Here is a 20667-nt window from a genome sequence, read left to right on the forward strand (position 1 = left end):
TCTACTATGAGACTGGGCATCCTTATCCTGTCCTTTGAAGGACCCTCAGTCTCACTGCTGCTCAGGTGCCCTAAAGCCAACTGCACCCATCGGTGTGGGACACAGAGCTCCTAGCAGCCTTCCAGGCAAGGCTGAGGCCTATGTGGCAAACAGACACCAATTCCAGAGGAAACGAAGGCCTATCTCCTAAAAGGGGGCTTTTATTATTGCTTACGATTGGGAGGAAAAATTACAGAGCATCTGAGGAAAACCAACAGCATGACAGAAACTAAAGTAAAGAGAAAATGGACTCTTATGGGAAAGAAAATTCAGACAAGTGAAAACCTTTAAAAAAAAATTCTTATGTTTTCAGAGAGATTCTGATGATATCATGTCCACAAAATGAAATAAGTTGATAAAACTGGACTCTTGGAAATTAATAACATTAAATTAACAGTTCAGTAGAAAAACTAGAAAATAAGAAAAGAAAATCTTTCAAAATACAGTATAGGGAAAGAATATTTAAAGGATGAAAAAGAATTTTTATATAGAATAATAATCCAGGAAATTCAACATCAGTCTGAAACAGGAATTCCAGGGAAAGAATACAAAGAAAAGTACAATAGGAAATTATCTAAGAAATCATGAGGGAACATTCCGAGGGCCAAACGTTACATTTTTAAGACTTTTATTATTTGAGAGAGAGAGAAAGAGCACGTGAGCAGGGGGAGGGGTAGAGGGAGAGAAAGAAGCAGACTCCCCAGTGACCAGGGAGCCCAAGGGTGGGACTCAATCCCAGGACCCCGGGATCATGACCTGAGCCGAAGGCAGATGCTTAATTAACTGAGCCACCCAGGCGCCCCCAAAATTGCATCTTTAAACTGAAAAGTTTATCAAGTGCTGAGGAGAAGGGAAGAGTTGATCATGCCTGTATGTAGTCTCCTAACCTTTCAGAATTCAAAAGGAAAAAAATCCTACATGTTTCTAGAGAGACAAACTGTTTCAAAAGAAAGAATCAGACTGGTATCACACTTCTGAACAAGAATGGCTTGCCTGAAGACACCGGAGCAACGCTTTTGAAGGTAAACGTTCTAGGGTTGCCTGGGTGGCTCAGTGGGTTAAAGCCTCTGCCTTCGGCTCAGGTCATGATCCCAGGGTCCTGCGATCGAGCCCCGCTTCGGGCAGGGAGCCTGCTTCCCCCCTGTCTCTGCCTGCCTCTCTGCCTACTTGTGATCTCTGTCTATCAAATAAATAAATAAATAAAATCTTAAGGAAAAAAAAAAAAAGGTAAACGCTCTAAAGGAAAATGACTTGGAACCTAGAATTCATCCTCACCCAGACAAAATAAAACCATTTTTGAGGCATACAAGGGCTCAGGACTGTTTCTGTCTTGTGCACTGTTTTCTCAGTAAACTCTTGGAGAATATGCTTCACCTAAATGAGGGTTTAAGCTATAAAGTAGGATTTGAAAGCAGGGATCTAACAATAGAGATGGAAGGAATGCCAAGGCTGAAGGTGAGGGCAGCTCTGGACCTCAGCAGACCTGCGGACCTAGAGAGCACCAGACTCACTACCGCGTGACGGTGGCAGCCTCTAGGACAGCAGAGCTGAAGGACCTCCCCACCGCCCCGCCAGTTGAGACAAGAGTCCATGGGAAAGCAAGGACAGCCTCTACAGGAAGAAAAAAGGAAAACTGAGCATATTAAAGAAACTGCTGTTAGTCCAAGAAAAGTCATACAGAAAGGAAAAATAACCAGAAAGTTACTGGCTCAGCAGAGATAGTATTTATGCCATAATGCTATAAAACACTGAAAACTGACTTGACCAAAAAACGGTGATATTCGGAGAAAAAGGTAAAGGAGAAGTGCGAAGGGGGCTCTGGTGCTTGTGAAAAAGCTAAAGTCCCCCTGCTCCATCCTAGCAGGTCCAAAGGTAACACCTAAAACTAAAAAACGAAGAAAAAGCAGTATATGGTAGTGTGTGCTCCTAGTCTGCATCTGAGTGAAAATATACGTGATCAGCGATTTCTGCAAGTAATAAGGGATTATTAATTATTTGATGTGTGATAATGGTAGTGTAATTACGTTTTAAAAAAGCAGTCCTTGTTCTTTTAGAGATATACGCTAAAGTAGCTATTAATGAAATGATATGATATTTAAAACTTACTCCAAAATTATCCAGTAGCAGGGGGGAAAAGTGGCCACAGGCATAGATGAAACAAGGCAGGTCGTGATTCTTGAAGCTGGCTCATTAGATTATTCAAATATTGTCCATGTTTGAAAATTTCCATAAGAAAATGTTCACAGAGAGAGAGAGCTGTTTAAGCATATTATTTGGATATATGGAAGTAACAGAACAAACAGCCAGGAGGATCAAAAGTGTATCCTCTTGGGACCAGGGCAGGAGGCAGGGCAGGAGGCAGGGGACAGTGGGAGCAGGAGACAGCGGTTTTCAGTGCAAGTTTATAAAGATATTTGATCTTAAAAAGAATAAAGCAAACCTATGTGCATGTGCCATTTTGACTAAAACAAAAATTTTAAAAATTATTGGGGCGCCTGGGTGGCTCAGTGGGTTAAGCCACTGCCTTCGTCTCAGGTCATGATCTCGGGATCCTGGGATCGAGTCCCGCATCGGGCTCTCTGCTCAGCAGGGAGCCTGCTTCCTCCTTCTTCTCTCTACCTGCCTCTCTGCCTACCTGTGATCTCTCTCTGTCAAATAAATAAATAAAATCTTAAAAAAAAAAAAAAGGAAATGGAAGGGGTGGGGAGGGCGCCTGGCCGGCTCGGTCAGTGCAGCATGCGACTCTTGATCTTAGGGTTGTGAGTTCAAGCCCCAAGGGTGTAGAGATCACTTAAAAAAAAAAAAAAAAAAAAGAAAAGAAAGAAAATGGAGGGTTAAAAGCGGATGTCACCTCAGGTGAGGGGGTAAGCAGGAAACTGATGCCTTTTTGGACTTGCAGTTTTTTCAACTGATGTTCATATACTATGATTTTTAGAAAATATTATCTATTTTTATTAGTTATTGCCATCAGCTTTTAGCTGGGCCTTTTGCTAATCTCGACACTTACAAACTGAATCTGTTTCTCCAGGTAAAGAATCCTGAATAACCCAGAGTGAGCATCTCCACATTAAATGTAATAATAATTATTACTGCAGTTTAATAATTTATCTACCATTTGTCAGTGCTTTATATATGTTATTTCTAATCTTTATAACACTGTTGGAAGACTAATATCATATTCCCATTTTACAGATGGTAAGATTAAGGGTGAGAGACACATCAGTCACATGCTTGAGGTTACAGGGCAGAAGGCCAAGCTTAAGACTCTTTCCACTACCCTATCTCTCCTTCACAGCCCACTGGTTTGGGCTCCAGAATGTCCTTCTGCATCCATTTTGTCATCCTATCCATGAAGCGGGAAAGACGGAATGATTTCTACCTGACAGATGAAGAATGAAAGCTGAAAGTCAGGTAACTTGCTGAAGCGTCCAGGTTTCCCGTTCCTTAACTCAGGACTTCTCTGTCATGCCCATCATCTGTCCCCTCTACAACAAAATGCTGTTTTCATAACCTCCTCAGAGGCATGTGACATAAGAGTCACTGTAAATGAATGCAGCTGAAGCAGGAATTTTAAAAAGAGACTTATTTTTTCCAAAGGAAATATAGTAATGAACCATGGAGTGTCCTTAGTTGCTCTAAGGTCAGCATTTTACTCGAGTCCTCAAAGGGGTTCTTAAAATGTCAGCAGCCTGTCTTCCTGGCAGAGAGAGATGGGCGGCTGGCAGGGGCAGCCTGCAGCAGTTCTGACAATCGGTGCCACGTTTCTCGGCTCCAAAAGAAGGGAATGAGCCAGGCATGCGTTGGCCCTGGAAAAAAAAAGTAGGTCTCCACCTCCTAAATCTACTTACATCAGTGGCCATGTGGCCCCAGGGCTTTTGATAGTTGCCAGGAAGCTTGGATTGGTGCTACTCAAGAGCAGAGCAGTTCCTAAAGCTGTTTGACAGGCGGGGGCGGGGGGGGGAGCCCAAAGTGGGGAACTGAAGGGCTTGAATGTCTGTCCTCTGGTCATCTCCAACCCTGGGTAGCTGATGGCCATGCTTGGCAAAGAAGCAGACTAAGAGCTGGGCCCAAGGGCCATGAGCTTGGCTTGAAAGCCTGTTCCCTGGCTGTTCTGGCATCTGAACAATGGCCAAGCAGCAGCTAGGGGGAAGGAGCTGTTTACTCGAGTTCAAACTATTTATAGGACCAGCAATCTGCACATATTTGGATGACAAATCTCTGGGTTGCAAGTGAGCCATGCTTTGCTCCTGGACAATTTCATCAAACACACTCCCTCCCCACGCCGCCCCCGGGCCCCTTCGTGTTGCCCTTAGGATGTTTTATTTAAATTGCGGAGTTAAAAAAAAAAAATCAAGATCATAAAAAGAAATCACATTTTAGGAACAAGCGACTTTTAATCCATTTGCCTAGGAGCTTAAACTACATAGTATCATTTTCTTTCAGGCTAGAATCAGAGATTAAATTCTAATACATGCGTACATTTTAAAAATAAGACAAATTAAAACAGTATCCGCATGAGCTCTGTAGTTTCACAGGTACTCGATCACCGTAATGACGCTGAGCCCCAGTCAAGCCCTGCAAAAGGAATGTTTCTGACGACAGTTCTAAGACGATAAAAGGCCCCACAGAACAGATCCACAAACGCTATGCAACCAGATCCACGTTACAGGCAAACAGAGGAGGCACTACACACCGAGGGTGCCCGCAATGCCGCTGCCCCCAGCGTGTGCCACCCAGGAAGGGGTTTGTTTGATTGGAACAAAAAGACGTACAGAGCCTTCCACACCGTTTCAACACACAAAAGGTTACGGTACCCTTGCCAACGCATTTGTTTGGAAAAACCAGCGTACCTCCAAATGCTGCCTTGTTTTTTACAGCAAAGGCAATGCTGATCAGCTGCCTCCCCTGAGCCAGGCACTGCTCATTCCGAAAGGGAGATGTGGATGGTAATCGACATGCAGGCCCCCGCTAACGTGCTGGCGGCCTCCAGTCCCATCGCCCCATTGGGCAGGAACTGGTGCAGAGAGAAAGGGCGCTGAGTGAGAAGAAAGGTTTAGAGTACAGGGGGTGATGCTGGATGATTAAGAGATTCCTCCAAGGGACCAACTTGTTTCCTTATTTTTAGCCCCTGCTAACGAAGCTCTTTAGAAGACAAACATGGAATGTCTCCAAGATAATCTTTAGATTAACCCCACTTTTCCCCCCCAAAGATTTAATTTACTTATTTATTTGACACAGAGAGAGAACATGAGAGAGGAAACAGAAGCAGGGGGAGTGGGAGAGGAAGAAGCAGGCTTCCCACCGGCGTGGAGCCCGACCTGGGGCCTGATCCCAGGACTTCGGGATCATGACCAGAGCTGAAGGCAGACGCTTAATGACTGAGCCACCCAGGTGCCCCTAGATTAAACCCACTTTTTAAAAAATCCGGAGAAAAGTAAAAGTGGTAAAAGGGTGAAGGAAAGAAGGGTGTTTATATAGAGAGGGGATGTAAATTATTTTAGAAATATTTTGCTGGTCAGTTGGTAATATTTGGGCAATATGTGACTAAAGACTTTAATGCATGTAATTTTGATCCCATGAGTCTACTAGGAATTTAAACAATTTCCTCATCATTCAGACCTTAGCTAAAATGTCACCTCTTGGGGACTTCTCCACCCCACTCCACCTAAGGTAACTACCCAACTACCTATCACATCACTTTCCTTTTTAAAAGATTTTATTTATTTATTTGAGAGAGCAAGCACCCAAGTGGGGGGAGAGTCTGGGGGGGGGGAGAAGCAGACTCCTCACTGAGCATGGAACCTGATGCAGGACTCGATTTCAGGATCCTGAGAGATCATGACCTGGTGCCCCAGATCACTTTCTTTTAATTGTCTGCACAGCACTGCTATTTTTCTTATTCACTAATTTGTGTACTGTTCATCCTCACTGCCATTCCCTACCACCTGCACTAAAATGTCAGCTTTATAGGAGCAGGGACCAGGTTTGTCAAATGTACTGCTTTCTTCCTATGTGCTGGGTACTAGCCACAGATGTTACATGTGTCATCTCATTCAGTCCTCACAGCCGTATGAGCTTTGTTATTATCCCATTCTACAGATGAGCAAACTGAGGCACAGTTTTAAGTCTAATGAGTGGCCAGCAAATGGCAGTGGGAATATGAACACTGTTATGACTACAACACTGTAGGACCACAAAGCCTTTGCGCTTAACTACCTCCCTCAAAACGAACCAGAAGTTTCAGACTACACACTTTTTGACCAAGCATTACAGTTCTGGAAATTTGTTATTTGGAGATAATCAGACAAGAACAATGGTGAGATACATTTTTATTTACTGCAGGCTGCTTACAAAAGCAAGTATGGAAATATGTTTAGGCAAGTCATCGGTTAGCTATAAGCCTTAAGTTTACTTTTTGGTAAACAGGAGGCCCCCTCTCGGAGATACTGTGAAGATTTAATGAGACAGAGCACAGCACGTGGCTCATAGGGTTTTACTGTTTGCTATACGCATTTACATGTCTAAAAGGATACACAAGAAACCAAATTGTTATCAGAGGCCATATCTGGACAGCAGGATTATGGGGGAGGGCTTTCATTAACTAAATTGTGTACTTCCACATTGGTCTAATTTTTATAAAATTCATACTGATGTCATAGTCATCAAAAATAAATATATTACTACTAAAAAAAAAAGAATATGAAGGGGCGCCTGGGTGACTAAGTTGGTTAAGTGCCTGCCTTCGGCTCAGGTCATGATCTCTCAGGGTCTCAGGGTCTCTCTCGAGCCCCACATCTGGGCTCTCTGTTCAGTTGAGAGCCTGCTTCTCCCTCTCTCTCTACTACTTCCTCTGCTTGTGCTCTCTTGCTCTCTGTGTCAAATAAATTAAAAAAAAAAAGAACATGAAGAAAAAGTAAAAGAAACTTGGAGAAGAAAACTCGGTTTATGGGACAGTGAGGGAAATTAGTTTAGTAGATCTCAAACTAAAAATGTTCCTCCTCTTTTGTGCTATGAAGGAGCAAGATCTTCAGTGGGCTTATGGGTCCTACCCCACTGCAAAGGCCTGCATTCACAGTGAAGTCAGAGAGATTTTTAATAAGAACTCAGACCTATAGAATTTACTCAGATGGATTCAAGAAATTTAAAAGGATGCTAAAATATACATATATATTTTTAATATTTTATATTTATAAATTTTTTATATTTTATATTTATAAATATAAAATGAGAGAAAATCTGTATAGCCACATCTGCCTTCTAAAGAGAAAGACTGTCAAATATGAGGCCCTTTTAGCTACCAGCCGCCTTTTTGAGTTCAGCCATGCAAAAAAACCCAACAGAAATAAAAGCCAAAGGTTGCCAAGTTGCTCTGCACGATAAATAAAGAAGAACTGAATTCCAGGGGGAATCGGTGAGGAATAAAAGAAGGGGAAGGAGCAAAGACCCAGGGAGATGCCAGAGGTCCAGGGTCTGGGGTTCCCAAATCACCAGCAAAGCTGGTAACAATTAAAATCCTTTTTGTGAGTGTATTCCTTGTTCTTGGCGGAAACCAGGAAAGGACCAAGTTTCAATTTTGAACTGATAGGCTGAGAAACAGAGGAAGAGGAGGCAGAGATGACCCAGAGAACACCTTCACCCCCTAGGAACCTGCAGAATCTTGGGGGAAACCTCAGATTTCAACATGGCTAGAAACAAGGGGTCAAGCTGATCTTATCTAGATCTTAAAGTGCTAACACATCAGAGTTTATATGGTTTGTTTATCAAGAGGGATACTTATTTATCAAGGAACAAACTGATATGTATGTGAGCACAAAAATAAATTAACTCGACTACTCTTCCATACCACTGAAAAGCTTTTCACAATTTGTGTGGCGTTGCGAACTCATTTTAGGTCACATATTCCTTTGAGGATGTGATGAAAGCTAAGATCCTGCTCTTTGGAAAATGTGTATCATTTCAAAGGGTCTGCAGACCTCTCTGGAGGCCACCTCTGGGACATTCACTATAGGGAGACTATAACAGCATTGACGGTCATTGCTTGTTGTTGACAATGGGTACCCCAAGTCACCTTGCAGTTTATGCAGAAAATATAAGAACACTGCTGACATTCATTGATTTATAAACATAATACACAAAATCCTGAAGGTATAAACAATGCAATGGGATCTCTGTACTGATTTATAGTTAACTGAGGGAAGAAAAGACAACAGGCAGCTACAATAGGGTGGGATAAGTCAGACCGTACATTTCAGACTAACCTCACCCCTCAACTTCCTTTTTGGCCCTAGGACTCACTACCTACAAATGGAACAACAGGTGGAAATGAGTGACATGAATACAGAGTACAGCAGAGGAAATCAACAAGAGGCCAGGGCACTGGGGCCGTTTATTTTATTTTATTTAAAGATTTTATTTATTTATTGGACAGAGAGAGACACAGTGAGAGAGGGAACACAAGCAGGGGGAGTGGGAGAGGGAAAAGCAGGTTTGCCGCCAAGCAGGGAGTCCCATGTGGGGCTCCATCCCAGGACCCTGAGATCATGACCTGAGCCAAAGACAGACACTTAATGACCGAGTACCTCAGGTGCCCCTGGGGCTATTTTATTTACTTATTTATTTGTTTGTTTGTTATTTTAAAAAATATTTTATTTATTCACTTGACAGACAGAGAGAGGACACACGTAGGCAGAGTGGCAGGCAGAGGGAGAGGGAGAAGCACGCTCTCTGCTGAGCAGGGGCTCGATCCCAAGATTCTGGGATCATGACCTGAGCTGCAAGCAGCCACTTAACTGACTGAGCCACCCAGGTGCCCCATTTTTTTTTTTTTTTTAAAGATCCTGGGGCCATTTTATTTTATTTATTTATTTATTTATTTAAAGATTTTATTTATTTATTTGACAGATGGAGATTACAAGTAGGCAGAGAGGCAGGCAGAGAGAGAGAGGGGGAAGCAGACTCCCTACTGAGCAGAGAGCCTGATGCGGGGCTCGATCCCAGGACCCTGAAATCATGACCTGAGCCTAAGGCAGAGGCTTTAACCCACTGAGCCACCCAGGCACCCCCCTGGGGCCATTTTAAATAGCCAGCCTGCTATTCTGTGGCCTTTGAGTTCCCTGTGTCTGCGTACAAATATCTCCAAAATCCAAACCAAGCCAAAACAAAACAAAAAAACAAGAGTTCTTTTCCTTAATAAACAGTAACCATGGATATTTTTTTAAATGCCACTTTAAGAAAAAGGAATTGACAAACCGAGATTGTTCTGAAAACTCATCTATGCTAAAAGAAACCTACAATCCACATTGCTGGTTTGCATTGTTAGATCAGCAAATATTTATTGAGTTCTGAAATAATCATGCCTGCTGTTTGCGTTACATAAGAACTTTCACACGAGACTGTCTCGTTTCTTCTGAAAACCATCTTGTTGTAAATGCTTACATTCAAGGGCATGATGACTTGGTAATTTACAGCTTGTTAAGTCCTGTAGCCAACATCAAAATACAGACCTACCTACCTTTTCCTAAACTCCCAGGGAAAATGACAGCCCGTGCCAGACACAGGAGGGGCAGAGGAGGTAATAGCCTTGAAGGATAGAGTGGAGAGAATATGTTAATGTAGCACCAGGATAAGCTTGGGTGTTGAAATCAGATGCACTTGGGAAAAAATCCTAGCTCCCTCCCGCACTTAACAAGCTATGTGATCTCAGGCAAATCACTTGATCTCTCTGAATTCTGAGATCTCATTTGTAAAATGAAGACAATAATAGCATCTATCTCATCTGAATGTAGGAAGGTAGAGGGAGGAAAGAAGGGAGAGTATAATGAACGGATGCTAATTTATCTTTTACAGAGGAGAATCAGAGACAGCGAAGGCATCAGGACTGACTGCCATTTCAGCCAACATGATGGATTAAATATCCCCAAACCTTCCTGCCATCACCCTAGCAAATATGTCAAATGCATGCCTGAGCTTAAAAGCCCGCATGGGAAGTTTTCTGAGGTCAAACAAGCACAAGTCCGGCAAGATAAGATAAGCACCAGAAGGTTTAAAGACATTTGCCATTTAATGATACAAAGCTACTTTAAAGTTAACTGTCTAAAATCACAAATAAAGAAAAAATGTGTGTGTGTGTGTGTGTGAATCTTATTTACAATTTTGGAGGTAATCACCACAATTACTAAAAACCTCTCAAGTAATGAAGCAGTGGTGGCGCCTGGGTAGCTCAGTCATTAAGTGTCTGTGTTTGGCTCAGGTCAGGATCCCAGGACCCTGGGATGGAGCCCTGCATCGCATAGGGCTCCCTGCTTCTCCCTCTCCCACTCCCCCTGCTTGTGTTCCCTCTCTCACTATCTCTCTCTGTCAAATAAATAAAGAAAATCTGGAAAGAAAGAAAGAAAGAAAGGGAGGGAGGGAGGGAGGGAGGGAGGCTGGCTTTCAGGAGAAAGCTGGGTAAGTGAGGAGGGAGACTCTCCCCCATCCTTTTTTGCTTATATCTTTCTGTTCTATATTGGTGTTTATTTTTACGTACAAGTATTTACTTTTCTAATTTTTGTTAAATTGGCAAAGGAAGGAAGGTTGGTGGAACTTTGCCATCACCCACCGTAAAAAATAGTAATGGGAGGGCGCCTGGGTGGCTCAGTGGGTTAAGCTACTGCCTTCGGCTCAGGTCATGATCTCGGGGTCCTGGGATCGAGTCCCGCATCGGGCTCTCTGCTCGGCAGGGAGCCTGCTTCCCTCACTCTCTCTGCCTGCCTCTCCATCTGCTTGTGATTTCTCTCTGTCAAATAAATAAATAAAATCTTTAAAAAAAATTGTAATGGGATGAATAACATAAAAATGAATTTCAGAAGAAAAAAAAATCAGTCTTAAGGTGATTGGAGAAGGTATTCTCCTCTAAACATACCTCATCAAGGATTTCTTTTGAATGATAACACCCAGTGTTGTGGAGATCCGGGAAAATGGTGGTTAGGAATGAAAAATAGTACTAACAGTCCTAAAACGCAATTTGATAACATGTACTGAAATCCTTAAAACACCTCCCCCCCAGGAGGGGGGTGTGGAATATGGGAACTTTCTGTACTTTGTGCTCTGTTTTACTTGAACCTAAAACTAGTCTAAAAAATAAAGTTTACTGATTAAAAAATATGTATACATGCCCTTTAACCAGGTCATATGACTTCTAGGGCTTTAATCCTGCGAGAGATCATTATGGGGATGTTTGCAAAGACTGGACTCAGGGTGCTGACTCACAGTGCACAATTAGCGAGTGGCAAATACATTTTGGTACACCTGCAGAATGGCATACTATGCAGTTACCATGTGATGCTATAGAAGAGTATCTCACAGCATGAGAAAAATAGTCTCTCTAAATATTATATTATATATATAATATAGTGTATATAATAGGGGCTCATGGTTGTAAAGAAAAATTCTTCATAAAAAAATAACTGAGGAACCTAGTAGTAACACTGCAGGTAATTTTTATTTTCTTCTTTTGGTTTGTTGGCATTTTATTTCATTTTTTAAAAAAAATTTTAGGGGCACCTGGGTGACTCAGTGGGTTAAAGCCTCTGCCTTCGGCTGTGGTCATGATCCCAGAGTCCTGGGATCGAGCCCCGCATCGGGCTCTCTGCTCGGTGGGGAGCCTGCTTCCTCCTTTCTCGCTCTGCCTGCCTCTCTGTCTAGTTGTGATCTCTGTCTGTCAAATAAAGAAAGAAAATCTTAAAAAAAACATTTTTAGAGATTTTATTTCTTGAGAGCAAGCGAGAGTGAGAGAGAGCACAGAGGCAGAGGGAGAAGCAGAGTCCCCACTGAGCAGCAAGCTGGATGCGGGGCTGGATCCCAGGACCCTGAGATCATGACCTGAGCTGAAGGCAGACACTTAACCAACTGAGCCACCGCAGGAGCCCTAGTTTGTTGGCATTTTAAATGTTTTCCGCAAAGCACTCTTTTTGTAATAAAAATATAGTATTCTATAAAAAGAAAAAATATAAAAAGCTATTTTTAAGTTCCTTTGGGCAACACATACCAAGAAAAGGGAAATCAAATCGGAAAGAAAAAGGAGGATCTTTAATAAAGCAAGATGGAGAGGAGAGGGAAGGGGGCAAGATCCTGTGGGATGGAAATGCCCTGGGCAGCCTCTGGGCTCCTCAGCCACAGCCCTTCTTCCAAATCTTTGATGGGAAAACCAAAGAGAAAGGACCCCAGAGCTTTCTTCTCATTTCCCATGACGGATCATATTGCTTCTGACAGGTCGATGGTAGGCAGACATCCAGTGGATTTCAGTACAATAAAAGATGAGATCAAGAACAAGGCTATTAGCCCACAGAACTAAAGGTAACCTCAAACTAATGTGCACCAATGCCATGATTTCTAACCAACAGAGATGATTATTTATGCAGAGCTGCAAAGAAGCTATTGTGTCCACAGATGAAAATTCTTAGCCAGGAAAAGATTCCAGGCCTGAAGCAGAGCAGTCTTTAAAAGAACAGGCTTGCAGAAGATAAAAGGGATTCTTCCCTCCCGCCTTGGGGAGGACTGAGGCTGTTGGCCCAGAGATAAAATGACTCTGTACAAACTGATGCTGAAGTTTCTAAAAAGTCCCAGTAAGGAAAACAAAGAGAAAGATGATGTGCTTGAAGATTAATTTAAGCAGCAACAAATTAGACAGAAACCAGAAGAAGCTGACTGAAAGGCTCATTAATAGTGTGAATCTGAAAGAAGAAAATCAGATGGGACAATAATACTGGAAATTCTCCATTCCATGGACCCTATGACAATACGGCCTTGTAAGACAGGGCATTAAAAACAAAAGCCTTCAGTGTGAACTAAGTATATTACATGGGCTCAAAGAAGAGAACAAAGTCATACCTGAATTACAGTCCCTACAATTCTTTTGCAGCCTAACTACTTCTCTGTACTAACTCCATATTGTGCAAATATCACAGAGGATAATTCTGATTTCATCTGGCTTAACATATAGGGAAGACTGATCTTGCAAGCACTCGCCAGCATCCATTAGTTTCTGGCCATATCCCCAAATTATCCATATGTTTTGGCAGAGAGTTTACTGGATGTCTAACAATAGAATCCTCTGTGAGCTGGAGATAACATCATCTGAAGCTAAGGACTAGAAGAGGCACTTAACAGAGCAAAAGGCAAAATAAAACAAAATAAAATAAAATTTAATTACAGACGTTGAGCCAAATAGGCCCTTTGGAATGGAGCGATAAAGACAAGCCTTCAGCTCGAACCCTGCGCCGATGAACTCCTGCTTGCCAACCGAGGCTTGTGACAGAAAGGGCTGGAAGGTCTGAAAGGAACCTTGTTGAGAACATCGTCTAACTCCAGGAGCTCCAAGAGGCCCATTATGAAAGGCGGGGCACTGACTGCTGGCCCAGGCCCTCGGGATGCTCTTACTTGGGGAGTATCTTTCTGAACAAGGAACTGATAAGGAACTTGCCCAGCAAGTTATCCCTGTTACAACTGTCCGCCTCTTTAAGGAGCCATAAACAGTGTGTAAACAGATGCATCTAGTGTATTGCAGGAACACTACATTTACCAAAACAAGCGGCAGGCTACTATTTGCCAATTCCTGCACTAAAGGATGGGATGCTGGTCGCCAATAGCATGAAATGTTGAAAGAGTTTTCAAAATAATCACCTACAGTCATCTGAAGTGAAGTTCAAATTGAAGGCAAAGCTATTCCAAGCTCAGTAAGTTGCTCCTCCAGACCCACGAGGGGCATGACGAATATACAGATCAGGAATTGGGTTTACTGCTTCTTATTGCACTGGAGACCTTCAAGTCCATTTTAAGCTCATATTCCAGGGCTGTTCTGGAGCATAGTTTCTTTTTTCTTTCTTTCTTTCTTTTTTTTTTTTTTTAAAGATTTTATTTATTTATTTGACACAGAGAGAGGCCACAAGTAGGCAGAGAGGCAGGCAGAGGCAGAGAGGGGAAGTAGGCTCCCTGATGAGCAGAGAACCCGAGCCTGGGACCCTGAGATCGTGACCTGAGCCGAAGGCAGAGGCTTAACCCACTGAGCCACCCAGGCGCCCTGGAGCATAGCTTCTAATGTCCAGTATCTAATGCCACATGTGCTGAAGAAGTGAGTCAAGGCAGCAGTTGTGTTTTCCCTACAACAATCCCTCTCAGTGTGGCTGGGCATTTCTTCTGGAAATATCATCCCTGATTGCTTTGTTTCCATCTGGGTAAACATTTAAGCCCAGATCTATTAGCCCCCCCCCCCAACCCCCAATTCTGCAAACTATCTTCCTACTTAAACCAGCTGGATTGGATTTTGTCCTTTGCTCTGAAGAACCCTGACCAATATGATATGCCACCAATAAGCATCTCTATTATAGAACCCAGCATAGTACATTATCGTTACATGTGATATTTCTGTCTCCCTTAGCTGATGGAGAAAGTATTTTACTCATCTCCGTAGACACACTACCCTAGCACAAATGCCAGGCAAAACAGAAGGCACCTAATAAATGAGTGTAGATGAACAGGAAAAAAAAAACCCACAAAAAGATGGAAACCGTGTCTTTAGAGTGGAGAGATGAGTTATTTTTAAATGATGCTGTAATATATTTTCTTAAGAGCTTCACTTGGTCAAAGTTACTATTGTCCATTCAAAACCAAGTAGCACAGCAGTATTCATGCTCAGGACCACAAGTCCCAGTGAAGAAAAATGATTTCTAATTCTCTTTATTTCCACTGCTAAGTTTGAAATGAATTTCAAAGGTTTGGAAGATTCTGTAAGACTTATGCTGGAACAATGACAGGAATGTGATATCATGATCAAGAAGGTGTGAGTCCTCCTGTGCTCACAACCTGTCTTTTATATAAAGTGATAGGGGGATGGAGAGTTACAGAAAGTTAAAGAAAGATCACTGGAGGGGGTGGATTTGGGACCAGATAAACACAGTCACAAAGGAAAGCCCTTGGAAGCAATAATCATAAAAATAATGACTAGAATGCACTGTGACTCATACTACATCACAGTTTAGAGAGAGCTTAAAAATGAAATGAAGCTGTGCCCTTTTGTGACATCAAAAAACAGCCACTTTACTGCTTGTTTGTTTGTTTGTTTTTAGAAAACAGCCACTTTTTTTTTTTTTTTTGAAAACAGCCACTTTAACATGGAATAAAAGCGAATCAAAATTGTAACGCCATGAGGCCTCCTAGTACTGCAGTAATGGAAAGTTTTGAGAAATGAAATGTAACACCGGAAAAGCATTCAGTTTAAAACTATTTTTCCCACCTGCTGTGGGAAAAGGGAGCTCTGGCTTCAGGTGCTCGTTCCAGTTCCTCTGAGTGAAAGGAATTCCATACCCTAAAAGACGACCAAGACTCTCTCAGACTTCTCTCACCCGAAGTCAAAATTCATCACTCCATCTGCCTGAGAAAGGTAAGGTTAATAAGCAAATTCTTAAGACATCACACACACAAAAAACAACTTCCAATGGATCTACAGATTTAAATGCAAAAATATCAAACTACATAAGTATTAGAAAAATACACAACACAATGCTTTGTAGCCTCACAATGTGGAAGGCCATTCCAAGTATGAAATGAAACCCAGAAGTCATTAAAGAAAAGAGTGATAAATTTTACTGTATACAAATAAAAATATTTTGCGTGGCAAAAATCATGACCAGTGAAGTAAAAATCACAAATCAAACTGGGAAAAATTACATTTCATAGCACGAATAGCCTATTTCCTTAATCTACAAAGAGTTTCTAGAAATTGGTAAGACAAAGACCAACAACCTAAGGAGGAAATAAGCTCAGAATATGAACAGGGAATTTAGAGAGATGTAAATACATATGGCTCTAACTATATGAAAAATACTTCACCTTAGTTGATATTTTATTTTTCATCTACCATTGGAGAAGATCAAAAAGTCTAACACACTGATGTTCAAAAACAGTAATTCTCATCCATTGCTGATAGAGTCATACATTGGTATAGTATCATTTGGCAATGAATACAAAAAATTCACATATCATCTGCCGCGGCAGATCCGCTTTTAGGGAATTATCAGAAAGGCATACTTCCAAAAATGTGAAATATGTATTCATTATAGCAAAAGATTAGAAATCATCTAAACATTCATAAAAGGGAGGTTAAATAAAATCAAGGTACTTCCAAAAGAAGCCTCTACAGCCATAATAATTTAGATACACAGTGATATTTAATGATACAAAAATAATTCCAAAAAACGTATATTTGGGGGCGCCTGCATGGCTTAGTGGGTTAAAGCCTCTGCCTTCGGCTCAGGTCATGATCTCAGGGTCCTGGGATTGAGGCCCACATCAGGCTCTCTGCTCAGCAGCAAGTCTGCTTCCTCCTCTCTCCTCTGCCTGACTCTCTGCCTACTTGTGATCTCTCTCTGCCAAATAAATACCTAAAATCTTAAAAAAAAAAAAAAAAGACAAAAAAACCTGTATATTTTACAAAGCCTGATGCAGAAAAATATGAACAGTACACTATCTACTTCATAATAAGGAAAGAAACAAATATGTGTATTTACTTTTATACACATGGAATATTTCTAGGATGCATGAAAAACTGGAAATGGTAGGTCTCTCCAGGGTAGCTGAAGGATAAGGATGACAGAAGATTTTTCTTTTTTCTTTTTAGGATCCAACTAGAACCCTACTTCTTGAATCTGATGGTTTTAGTTCTTAAATCCCTTCTAATCTAGACTAGCACACCATGTCTTATGAAGAACAAATCTCTCTGTAGTAGTGAGTTTTCTAATATTTACAACAAGATCTATTTCCTTTTATGTGGGTGTTCTTTAATGTCTCTCAATAAAATTGTATAATTTTATGCCTAGAGGCCTGTGGTTTTTGATGTTGCTGTACAAAGTATCTTTTAAAATTTAATTTTCTACTTGTAGCTGGTATGTAGAAATACAATTGATTTTCTATATTGATTTAGTATCCGCCAAACTTGCACAAACTGTTAACTTTAATAATTTCTTTGTAGAAATCTTTTATAATTTCTACATAAATAATCATGGCATCATAGAAACAGTAAGTTATTAATTCATCCTTTCCCATGCTTTTATTTTTCTTGTCTCATAAAACTTCTGACAAATGTCAAATAGAAGTAATTAGGGCAACTCTGATTCCTGATCTCCAAGTGAAAACTTCCTCAAACTGAAAATTCTCCATTAAGTATGATGTTTGCTGTACATGCTTTATAGTTCTCTTCACCAGGTTAAGGAAGTTCCCTTCCTATTTTCCACCTATCCCTACGGGGCTGAAATTGTTGCTACTGTTTTAATCAGGAATGGATGGTGAATTTTATCACACGATCATGATTCTTCTCTTTTAATGTTAGCAAATTACACTAATTGAGTCTATGGTGTTGAACCAACCTTGCATTTTGGTTATAAAACCAACTTGGTCATGATGTATTATCCTTTTCACATACTGCTATATAATATGGTCTATCAACGAGAGCTTAACAATCTTGGAAAAGATTAAGAAAAATGATATACCCTTGTGAGGTTGATTAAGAAAAGGAAGGAAGGGAGGGAGAGAGGGAGAAAGGAAAGAAGGAAAGGCACAGATAATCAACATCAAGAGTGAAAGGAGTGATGGGGGGCCCCTGGAAGGCTCAGTCAGTTAAGCATCTGCTTCAGCTCGGGTCATGATCCCAGGGTCCTGGGATTGAGTCCTGCATCGGGCTCTCTGTTCAGCAGGGAGCCCGCTTCTCTCTCTCTCTCTCTCTCTCTGGGATTGAGTCCTGCATCGGGCTCTCTGTTCAGCAGGGAGCCAGATGAGGGACTCGATCCCAGGACCCTGGGATCATGACCTGAGCTGAAGGCAGCTGCTTAACTGATTGAGCCATCCAGGTGCCCCAGAAACAGTTTATTTTATTTTATTTTTAAGTTTTATTTACTTATTTGACAGAGATCACAAATAGGCCAAGATGCAGGCAGAAAGAGAGAGGGGGAAGCAGGGTCCCTGCTGAGCAGAGAGCCCAATGTGGGGCTCAATCCCATGACCCCGGGATCATGACCTGAGCCAAAGGCAGAGGCTTTAACCCACTGAACCAACCAGGCGCACCAACAGTTTATTTCAAAAAAGAAAATAAAAACCAGAGGAGATGACTGTTCTGAAGTTGAGATACATTGAAATCTCTAGGTGCTTATTCTTACTGAGGGCCATTTGAAGCCAAAGTCCATTATCATTCCATAGGTGATAGGTGATTTAAAAAATGACTAAATTGGGATGCCTGGGTGGCTCAGTTGGTTAAGCAGCTGCCTTCAGCTCAGGTCAGGATTCCAGCATCCTGGGATCGAGTCCCACATCGGGCTCCTTGCTCAGTAAGGAGCCTGCTTCTCCGTCTGCCTCTGCCTGCGCTCATTCTCTCTGACAAATAAATAAATAAAATCTTTTTTAAAAAATGACTGAATTATTTTAAATGGCAGAGTGACATGTATAAAGTAGGATTTAGACAAAACTTTGGAAGAAGGAGCCCCACTAGAAGGATGCACTGAAGTAAAGAGAGGCTAGAAAAAGGCAAACTGATGAAACTGGAAGAAACACGAGCTTGAACTGGCAGTAATATGAAATATGGCAGTAAGAATGAAATAGAAAGGAATTGTGCAAAAGACAAGATGGCTTTGTATCTCACACAGTTATTTATTACTCAAGAACTTACTGAATGCCTACTACTGAGTGCCAAACAGAGAGCAAAAAGAATCTGAACTTTACCAAAACTAACCAACCAACCAAATTATACACAGCTTGTTTAGGTCTCAGTTCTCTTGTAAAATGGAGAGAATACCTAATGTATTGGATTGTTATATGGATTAAAGGAAGCTACGCATATAAAATATACTAAGTCTTCCACAAACGGTAATTACTTCCATAAATGTTAACTATGTATTCCATAATTAGTTAATTATTAGAACTAATACAATGGAGAGGATGATAATTTAAATAGCAAAAATAACAAAGTGTCTCTTTCAGGAACATAGCTACGTTATGGAATGAGGTCTCATATATTCATTCTGCTGTATTAAAATATTGAGGGTCATTTAAAGACCCAAAATATTGTTACTAATGACTCATGGCTTTACAGGGGTCTCTTGCAGAAAGCTGGTCAGCTTCAAGAAAAATAGAGTTGTTTCTAGCCCCTCTGCTACAAAAGCCTCCTCCTGAGTTCTCCAGCCTCCGACATGGAAAGTCTTGGGAATCCAAAGCAGCACCATATCTCACGTTTGCATTCTGTACTCTGCTACAGCTCTTTGAGACTAAAGTTTAAGAGTGTAGCCTCTTTTTAAACATTTACTGTTCAGGCAAGATTGGGGAGATGACTGGCAAAACAGTATACAGAAAAGATCAGTTTCATTAAGTACAGATTACTCTAAATACACTGAAAATCCCAATAAAATAATTTGTTTATATCTTATTCTTACAAGATAGATAAGATTCATGACCCATTTAATTGTAATGAAGTAAGATATTTTAAGACTTATACAACCCCTGAAATTTACTTTGAAACTGCAAATAATCCTTGAAGGCTTGAGAACAAAGGACCTTGGCCAAGGTAAAGACTTTTATTACACTACCATTAAAATAATGACTGGGGGGGGTGCCTGGGTGGCTCAGTGGGTTAGGGCCTCTGCTTTCAGCTCAAGTCATGATCCCGGGGTCCTGGGATCGAGCCCCACATCAGGCTCTCTGCCCCATGGGGAGCTTGCTTCCCCCTCTCTCTCTGCCTGCCTCTCTGCCTACTTGTGATCTCTGTCTGTCAAATAAATAAATAAAATCTTAAAAAAAAAAAAAAGACTGGGACCTTTTGAATAACAGGGTATATTCAGACATGGTAAAAGGAAACATACAGGAGACTTAAACCTACCCTTCCATTAGGATTTAACATCCCAGCTTGAGATAATTAGTAAAAAATAGCTATCTCTCAAATCTACACTTTGCTGTAAATGAAAATGTTATACTCGGGAATCCCAATTCAGTACAGATCTTTAAAAACAATACTATTATTAGCCAAAATGTATAATTATTACTAATATTTAACTTCTGAGTGTCACATATGAGGAACAAGGTATTTATCAACTGAAATATATGTGAGAAATATTTTTCTAAAACTTGGAGATTTAGCTAAGTGAGGACAAAAAACAGAATATTTTAGGCAGTAAAAGATTTAGCTGTTAATAATAATTAATCAGCAATAAACCTTAAAATTAGTGCAAGCCTCTAATATTTCTCTCAAATCCTGGGTTCTGTGAGATAAATTTCATCATGTAAAAAACATTTTTTTGTTAAAAAAACATATGGGAGTGACATTAGCAAAATAGCAGAAAGGGTGTTGTACCATCTTTTCCCGAAACAACAATAATTTTGACAACCACCCGTGGATAGGAGTAGCTTTGTGATGGTCCAGGAATTCAGCAGAAAATTTTCAGCACATTTGTTACAGCAAAAAAATGTGAGACTAGACTCATTGAAGAGGTTAAAAGAAAGAGTTTCACTTTACCTGAATCATTCCTCCTCTACCACAGCATAGCTCAAAAAAAAAAAGCCCAGAGAGACCTTTTTGGCCCATGATTTCTCCTAAGAGGAAAAGTGAGTATGTGTGTG

At 41.0% G+C, this 20667-nt stretch overlaps 1 protein-coding gene across 2 annotated transcripts in view; it reads right to left on the bottom strand.

Annotated features, from left to right (window-relative positions):
* PKIG (cAMP-dependent protein kinase inhibitor gamma) overlaps positions 1-20667 on the bottom strand; it is a 93284-nt gene that overhangs the window by 37379 nt on the left and 35238 nt on the right. The window contains exon 1 of one of the 2 annotated variants that reach the window (XM_044262984.1): positions 15308-15417. The exons of the other annotated variant lie outside the window; for it this stretch is intronic. The gene's annotated coding sequence lies outside the window, so the exon portion shown is untranslated. Of the gene's footprint in view, positions 1-15307; positions 15418-20667 lie in introns of those variants that run through there. 2 annotated transcript variants of the gene reach the window in all.

Source organism: Neovison vison, chromosome 8 (assembly GCF_020171115.1).
Source record: "Neovison vison isolate M4711 chromosome 8, ASM_NN_V1, whole genome shotgun sequence".
In the NCBI taxonomy this organism is placed as follows: Eukaryota; Metazoa; Chordata; class Mammalia; order Carnivora; family Mustelidae; genus Neogale; species Neogale vison.